Here is an 8,772-nt window from a genome sequence, read left to right as displayed (position 1 = left end):
TGAGCCACCCAGGCATCCTTCCCCAGAGAGCTTCCTGCACACTAATCTCAATTTCTCAGGCTGGTTCCTGGAGCATCCACCCCAGACACCAGGTGAAGCCCCGAGCTCACTGATGAGGCTACACCCAGAGAAGATGGAACCCTTTGCCCAGAGTAATTCCTAGTCTCTGGGGCAGGCTAGCATTCCAAACAGTAAGCATGCTCACGTCAGTAGACCTGGATTCAAGCCTTCCACTCTGGTTTTTCTTGCATCCTGCTTCTGGTGCCTCACTTTCTCCATCTTTAGAATAATTATCTTTTTAAAAAGATTTTATTTATTTCTGTAGTCGAGAGAGAAAGCACGAGCAAGGCAGGGGCAGAGGGAGAGGGAGAAGCAGACTCCCCACTGAGGGGAAAGCCCCACATTGACCTAGATGCCAGGCTTCTGGAACATGACCCCAGCCGAAGGCAGACACGTAACTGACTGAGCCACTCAGGCGCTCCTAGAATAGTTCAAATGACCCATCTCATGTGGGGCACGTGATGACCACACGAGAGTAACCACTGGTCCGAGTGCCTCGTGAGCTCTAAGGGGCTGTATGATGTGAGTGCTCCACAAGTGCACAAGGTAGACCAGGAGCCATTCCATCAGCCCGGAGACTTCTGGGAAAAGAAAGATCAGGGAACGCATTAGTCAGGATTCTCCAGAGAAACAGAATCAATAAAATATATACAGGCGTGGGTATTTATTATGAGAAATTGTTCCACAGGATCATGGAGCCTAAGAAGCCCCACAATCTGTCATCTGCAATTTGGAGACGCTGGGATGCTTTGGTATAATTGCAGTCCAAGTGCTGAGGCCTGAGAACCAGGGAACCAGGGCACCAGGGAACCAAGGGTATAATTCACAGTCCAAAGCAGGGGACTGATATTCCAGCTCCATCTGGCAGGTAGAAAGCAAGAGGGGTGAATTCTTCCTTCTTCTACCTTTTGTTCTGTTTTGTCCCTTGAGGGATTGGATGATTCCCACCCATACTGAGGAGGGCAATCTACTGAATCCGCCCATTGAAATGTTAATCTCATCCAAAAAACGTCTTCAAACACTGCCCCCTCCCAGAAATAATGTTTAATCTGGGCACCCCATGGTCCAGACAAGATGACACATAAAATTAACCATCACAGGGAGCCAGATTTTGGAAGATCTTGAAATGGGAGACCTGGGTGCCCATAACAATTTACCCCTGAGGGCCTTGGCCAGGGCATGTCTTCCTTCTGGAATGTTCTGCTCTCTTTTCTCCTGTCCAGAAAGAAATATGAATGCATCATCTCTTCCCAATGTACTAACTAAGGCAAGCGGAGATAAGGAACTTTCTTGCTGTCCCCCTAGAACACTCAAATATACTATTCTAACAATTGGGAGATACCAATCTTCCTAACCAAGGCCTTTAATTATCAACACTCAGTGTGAAGTGAGTTAGACTCCCCCTTAAGCCCCTGTAGACATCCCAGGGCCTACATTGTGGGGAATGAAAACTGAACCAGTTGGCCAGGGACATACCATCTCACACTGCCCTAGAAGAAGCATATCAGGTTGGTGGCACCGCTAAATGCAAAAGAGTAGGACCTGCAGAAAGGGTTATGGACATTTAAGGAATGGGAATAGGGAAGAAGACAGGAAGAGAAAGCCAGAACCCTCTACAATGTGATGTGTATGACCTTGGAGTCATTAAGGGCTTTTCACTGTAACCCAGAGGGGCCACCTCAGCAACCACGGGCAGATGATTCTGCAACAGCACTGGTCAAAGCACAGAATCGAAGCCAGCATTTCTCATCTCTTCCATGATTCTTCCATCAACTGAACCAGTGACCTCACAGAGTCAAAGTCTGGCTTGCTCATCTCCGAAGTGAATATTTTTCACTTGCATACTTGCCCACAAACCCTAGTCTATAAAGCCACATGCACAGATTGATGAACCTTGACATAAATGTATGCACACAGACTCATGTTCATTCTCTCTCTCTCTCTCTCTCTCTCACACACACACACACACACACACGGATACTTAACACTCAAATTTTTTCATCCTTATCCATGGTTTGTCTATGGTTTTATGATCGTATCTGTGACCCTAGGACCTGGTGAGTCATGATGACAATTTGACAACGTAACCATTGTCTATTTGACACTGTAATTACTCCTGTAATACCTCATTCCAGCACACAAAGGTTAAACAAGGTGGAAACCCATTGTTTTGCGTGTGACTACCGAAGACCATTGAAGACCATAGTAGTAGCCGTGAAAAATGAAGAAACTAGTGCTAAGCTAGCTCCAGTTCTTCGGACAGGACTGGGAAAGCCCGCAATTACTCAGGTTTTTTATTGCTCTACTTTTGGTGAAAAATGAGAATTTCTTGTTCTTCCACATAGATAAACTATTTCCACCTATGTTCATCTTTAAATTGACCAAGCAAACCAAGTATTAGCTACAGAAGGTGGAGGGGGCCAGTCTTCTGAGAGACCAGTCTCCTCTAACTCATTCCTACTATATGAAAGAAATGATGGCTCAATTTAGCACCAGCAATTTCATGTGCCAGGCAGCATGGCAGCCATGAGGGGAGGGTAGCAAACTGCAAAAGCATGCCCTCAAACTTATGTCCATCTTATCTCTCTAAAAATAACTTCCGAATATTAAATGTTATTTAATACTTACACCTTTAGAAGGGAGGAAAATTGTCAAATTAATGATTGCCTCCATTTCAGAGAAGACACACTGGCTCAGAGGTGGCAGGTAATGGCTTCCAGGTCGGAGGTCAGAAGAAGCATAAACACATTTTTAATTATCTGTTGAAATGTGAAACCTGAGCTCTTTACACAATAGACAGCTTCTTCTATATTTTAGACCATTTAGAACAGGAGTGACAGTTAAACATGACTTTAAAAAAAAAGTGAGCAAGAGAAATTAGTGCTCTAAAATAATTCCAGTTTGGGTCATACTGATTCATGCTGGTGATAGGAAATCAGAATCCTGCCGGGCGGGCAAAGGACTTGGAGGCCTCAGACACATGAATTGGTCACGTTGAATTCTATCATCCGATTCCGGGTATATCACTGGAGCTTCATTTGCATTAAATGAAAAGGAGTCCAAAAATACACACTGTTGCTAAGGTTACATCTTGTTGGATGCAAATGAAGATGTGTTTGTGCAGACCAGTTAAAAATATCTTGGCACTAGCTTATTTTCCCATTGGCATAAAGGGATTTATCGGGAGCCTATTGCGCTGAGAGGTTAAGTTTACCCTAGTCAGCATTAGGGGTCTGGAAAGCACATTATTTCTGAGTAATATTTCTGGAACTTGCAGGAACTACTCTTCTTTTATTAATTCAAGTCATACGTCTGGTTTCAGTAGGCTTTTTTTTTTTTTAATATAAGTATCACCTAATAACAGGACCTACTACTGCAAATCTAGGCATACTTCCCCATGCTCTGAAAGAGCTAACCACATTGATATTTTTTGAATCTGGGAGAAAATTGGGAACAAACAGTCCTAGGGATTGCAGTCCAGTGAGATAGGCCGAGAAGAAAAGCATCCTTCTCATCCTGCTGAGTCTTTTATGTACATTGTTTTACTTAATTCTCACAGTAACCTTGCCAATCAAAGGCTGTTATTTCTTTTTAAATTGGGGAAACTGAGGCCCAGGGACATTCTTCCACTCTGTAGTAGGTGGAGGGGCTGAGAGTTGAATTTAGAATTAACTGAATTCATGGTCTTCTCTCTATATTGTTCTGTCTTTATAACCAAAGCTAAATTATCAAAGAGGACTTTAAAATAGGACATACATATGAGCCCAGAAAAGCAGCTGAAGCTTTGACATTTTAAAAATAAAAGGCATTATTGAAAATCGAAGTGGCTTTGACTTTTTAACCCAAATTCATAGCTTTGCCTGAATGTGTCTCGGCTTTCTGTGTGTAGGGACAAATGCTTCTGCTTCCCCTCCACCTCTGGACATAGCGCACCCCCAAATCATTGTCTCACTCGTCATCAGCTCCAAAAATGTTAGAACCAGAAAGGGCCTCAGAAACCATCTCATGGTTTCTTGAAGCATGAAGTTCTGGTAAGGAGAGATTCCTAGGGAAGGCCATTCACCCACCTGCTTGAAATCCCAAATACAGATGGTAGCTCACATTTATTGAACACTTACTCAGTACTGTGTGGCTCTCTTCTAAATACTTTACATATTTTAATTCCGTACAGCAACCTTATGAGCCAGGTCTATTACCTCCATTTTACAAATGAGAAAAGTGACACATAGAAAGTTTAAGTAACTTGTCCAAATTCATGTCTCCTCTAAGCAGTGGAAATGGAATGAAATCCCATGTAATATGACTCAAAATACTGGGTTCTTCACCATTGACCTTTACTTCCTCAAAGTACCTCCTACTTCACAAAACAGCGCATGCCAGTGTGTTCTTAGGAGGGTATTGCCTGCATGGGGTGAGCTCTTGTTTGCTTTAGAATTCTGTGAGGTCTGGAATATTGGCCAGGCATGGGAAGAAGAAGCCAAAGGAGGGAAAAAAGAGAAGGATGAAAGAGGGTGACAGCTTAGAAAATCTTGGGTTCAAAAAGAATATGGGGCTGATGGTCAACTCTTTCTAGAGCTATGCTATGGGAAAGGGGACCAACCTAATCATCGCTTTAGTATATTGATCATATGTTAGAGGTCAGATGTGTGATGTGCACTATTCCTAAGCTTCACCACAATGCCGCAAAGTAAATGCCACTTGAAATATAAAAGTTAATGAAAAGTCATTTGAGTCTCATCTTCCCTCAAAACCGCCCGCCTTCCATTCTATTCCTCCCCAAACACCATTCTTTCTGGCTGCATCAATGGCATCCATCCATCCAGTCATCCAAAGCCAAAACCTATGCATGCCCCCTGGATTTCACTCTTTCCCTTCATCCCTATATATGAATTACTAGAAAGTCCTAAGGGTTTCATTCTTGAAATATATCTTGACTCCCCTCCTCTCCGTTTACCTTACTACCATCCTGGCCCAGACAATGACGAGAGGTTATCCGGATAAGTCCTAATCCCGTCATTGCTCTTCCACTCCTTACTTTTGTTTTTCAGAGAAAGTGGAATGATCCTTCTAAATGTAAATCGAGTAACATCTTTCCCTTAAAAAAAAGTTACAGTTGCTTCCAACTGACTTTCAAATAAAATCTACACTGAGTTTAGGATTTGTCTCTTGCCTTTCTCTGTAACATAATTTTGTACCACTTTCTGAGTCACCTGTCATTCTTCAGCCACACTTCTGTTTCTTCTTGGAGCACTCCAAAAGTGATTTTTAGTAGCTGTTCGTTCAGTCAGCAAAGCCTTCCCCTCTTCTTTTCACGTAGATGGTTTTTTCTTATCTCTTATGTCTCAAATGCTGAATGTCCCCTCCTCAGATAGGTCTGTCTGTGTCACCCAACCTAAAGGAATATTTTCTAAAACATTCTCTCATATTACTCTATTTCACTTATTTCATAATACTTATCAATATCTAAAACTATATTTTTATTTGTTTACTCTTTGTTATTGCGATGGACTGAATGTTTGTGTCTCCCCCTAAAGATCATATGTTGAAGTCCTCATCCCTAAGGTGATGTAATCTGCAGATGGGGCCTTTGGGAAGTGGTTAGATCTAATTGAGGTCATGAGGGTGGGGCCCTTGTGGTGGGATTAGTGCCATTATAAGAAAAAAAGAAAGACTCCAGAGTTGTTTCTCTCTCCAAGAGCAGGCACAGAGGACAGACCAGAAGAGTACACAGTATGAAGGTGGCCGTCTATGAGCTGGGCAGCAGACTCTCAGCAGACACCAACTATTGGCATCTTGATTTTGGTCTTCTGGCCTTCAAACTTTGAGAATATTAATTTCTTTTTTTTTTAAGATTTTTGTTTAAAGATTTATTTATTTATTTGAGAGGGAGAGAGAGATAGCCAGAGAGAGAGAGCACTTGCAGGAGAGAGGGAAAAGCAGACTCTCTGCTGAGCAGGGAGCCTGATGTGGGGCTCAATCCCAGGACCCTGGGATCATGACCTGAGCTGAGGGCAGATAAATAACCAACTGAGCCACCCAGGGATCCCCAAGAACATAAATTTCTATTGTTTAAGCCACCCAGTCTGTGTATTTTGTTCTAGCAGCCATAGCAAATGAAGCAAATAATATTAAAACATAAAATGAAAAAAACATAATTGCACAAAGCAATGTAAATGTCCTGTGAAGCATTGTTTTTGTAGTAGTGGACATTTGGAAATAGATTTAATTTTTATTGAAAAGAGAATTTTTAAAAAATAAATGGATACATCTATTCTAAAAATATATAGAATACCTATTTGTGCTAAGACAAAAAAAATCAACTTGTTAAATCAAAAAAAGCAAGTTACAGAACATTAAATATAAAACAACCACATTTATATTTTTTTTTAACATGAACACATCTGTATATGTATTTGTATGCAAATGCATAGCAGAAGTTCTGGAAGGATACCACAAACAGTTAACTGTGGTCACCTCTGGGGAATAGCAGGGATTGTGTACACTTATGGGTGTGTCCTGTCCTTTTCCTTTGAACTCTGTATATTTCTATGTTGTGGCAATGTTTGCATTGGCTATGCATCCCTGTACTTATAATACAGAAAAATGATTCCTCAATTAACTCGCCATATCTTAATTAACCCATAATGATAATGTCCTGCCTGTCCTGGCCCAGCCTACTCTCCCCAGCCCCACAGTACACTGTGATGCAGCCTCTAATACCCCTCAGCTATGTGGGAAGTGCAGCTGAGGCCTTGTAAGTCTTAGTATGAGTAAAAACGCTGAGACAGCAGAAACATGATGGAAATTTCATTAGTGAACTGCATTACCAGGACCAAGACTGTTAGGTTTGGAAACATCCACACTTCTGCCTGGGAACGTGGGGTGTAAGCTTCCTGCGGTGGCTTGGACAGTTGTTTCCATTCTGGATGCCTCTAAAGCCAAAGGAAAAAAAAAAAGAAAGAAAGAAAGAAAGAAAGAAAGATAGTCATGAAAATTAAATTATGCAAATATGAAAACAAATATTTACCAAGCACCTACTATGTGCCAGAACATACACTGGAAAATATGAAGTTGCAAGACCATTTAAGCTGATACAACCATGCACGAACAGTATTATTGTTCCCATCTTACAAAAGAAGAACTGGCTGGGAGAGTTTGCTTAAGTGGAATGATTCTGAGATTCCTTAATAAAGCACTGTTTTCTCTTAGGAGATGGAAGAAAAGAAAATGTACCCTCCCCTCCCCATCTTCCTGGATATTAATTGGTACCTTCTATGGTATGCGTTTTGTCTCTGGCCTGGGTGGTGAGGGGGGGCTTTAAGGCAGGATCAGTTCTTCCTTCCAGGGGAGGCTTCCTGAGGCATCTCTCCCTCTCACCACTCTCTGGCCCCATTCTCTTGGTGCTGATGCATAGGGGCAGTCAAGACGGAAATCCAGGATCCCCACCTGCCGGAGAATATCAGCTGGAGCAGGTGTCAGAAGCAGAAGTTTGCTTCAGATCAAGAAAGGAAGATGCTGGAATGAGGTATGAGGTCTGGGACAGTGGGGAACTATGAGGGAGCAGTCAGAAGGAGAAACTTGGGGCGGGGGCAGTTGGATGGCTCAGTTGGCTGAGCTTCCCACTCTTGATTTCAGCTTGGGTTGTGATTGAGCCCTGCGTCGGGCTCTGTGCTCAGCAGAATCTGCTTGAAATTTCTTTCTGTCTCTGCCTCTGCCCCCTCCCCTACTCATGCCCTCTCTCTATTTCTCTCTCTCTAAAAAAAAAAAAAAAAGAAAGAAAAGAAAAGAAAAGAAAAAGAAAAAAGAAGTGGGAATGTTGGTATGTTAACTATATTCCTTATTTTCCGTATTTTTGATGCATCTGGAGACTCACTGACCAGGGAGAAGATAATCCTCACAGGGCTAGCTAATTCCCTGAGACAGCAAAGGACTTGCCGGGGGTACACCTTTCCTGTACATGGCTCACAGATCCAGAGCCCACACTGCCAACCACCTCCTCTATCTGGCTCTTACACTCCTGGAGGTAATATTCCTCTGTCCTGCTCATCCCAAAGCCAGGTCTCAGAAAACAAGCGGCAGCCCCAGTGCTCAAGAGCCTACTGAAATTACTCAGACAAGTCAAGGCTACATCTGTTTAGCCTACCCTATCTTGCTTTTCCTTCAGAAGCCACAATAAAGCCTATGTTTTCCCTCTTGTTCCTTCTGCTTCCTGACAATGATGCTTCCCCTGTGTGGCCCCGGTGGCCTGCCATGCCTCGTATTTCCAGGGAACTGTAAGTAAAAACTTCTTCCTTTGTGACAATCACTTCTGTGTCTATATGTCTTATCATATCGAGTTAAAAACCAATCCAGGGTCTGATCCAACAATGGCACTCATTATATGTAAGTGATGAATCACTGAATTCTACTCTAAAAACAAATATCGCACTGTACGTTAACTAAAATTTAAATAAAAATTAAAAACATAATAAAAACACAAATAAAAATAAACAGAAAAACCCAACTTTAAGGTAGGTTTTTAAATAGCTTATTAGGAGAGAAAATCAGTATCAAGATGCTGAAGACACTGGCTAGTATCTGCCACCCAGGACTGTGAAGACTAGCCTGTGATGACCTCACCTTGCCAGAAAGCCATGCCATCTATCAGTCGGAGCTCTAGGACCCTCCTTCCCCTTTATCAAAACTGTCTTTCTGAGAAGTGTCTCTATGGGT

The 8,772-nt window shown here is 42.3% G+C and overlaps 1 long non-coding RNA gene across 19 annotated transcripts in view; it reads right to left on the bottom strand.

Annotated features, from left to right (window-relative positions):
* Window positions 1-330: 330 nt before the first annotated feature.
* Window positions 331-8,772, bottom strand: part of LOC102151232 — a 45,470-nt gene continuing 37,028 nt past the window's right edge. For 13 of the 19 annotated variants that reach the window (XR_005372142.1, XR_005372144.1, XR_005372131.1 and 10 more), the window contains 2 exons: window positions 7,330-7,506; window positions 6,853-6,992 (listed from right to left, as the gene is read on the bottom strand). This is a non-coding gene — a long non-coding RNA (uncharacterized LOC102151232). Of the gene's footprint in view, window positions 1,276-5,270; window positions 5,453-6,852; window positions 6,993-7,329; window positions 7,553-8,772 lie in introns of those variants that run through there. The other 6 variants (XR_005372133.1, XR_005372129.1, XR_005372136.1 and 3 more) reach the window with 5 other exon arrangements.

The sequence above is a fragment of the Canis lupus genome, chromosome 17 (genome assembly GCF_011100685.1).
Source record: "Canis lupus familiaris isolate Mischka breed German Shepherd chromosome 17, alternate assembly UU_Cfam_GSD_1.0, whole genome shotgun sequence".
NCBI lineage: Eukaryota > Metazoa > Chordata > Mammalia > Carnivora > Canidae > Canis > Canis lupus.
The sequence above is the reverse complement of the archived record's forward strand: the minus strand, read 5'-3'. Positions and strand labels throughout refer to the sequence as shown.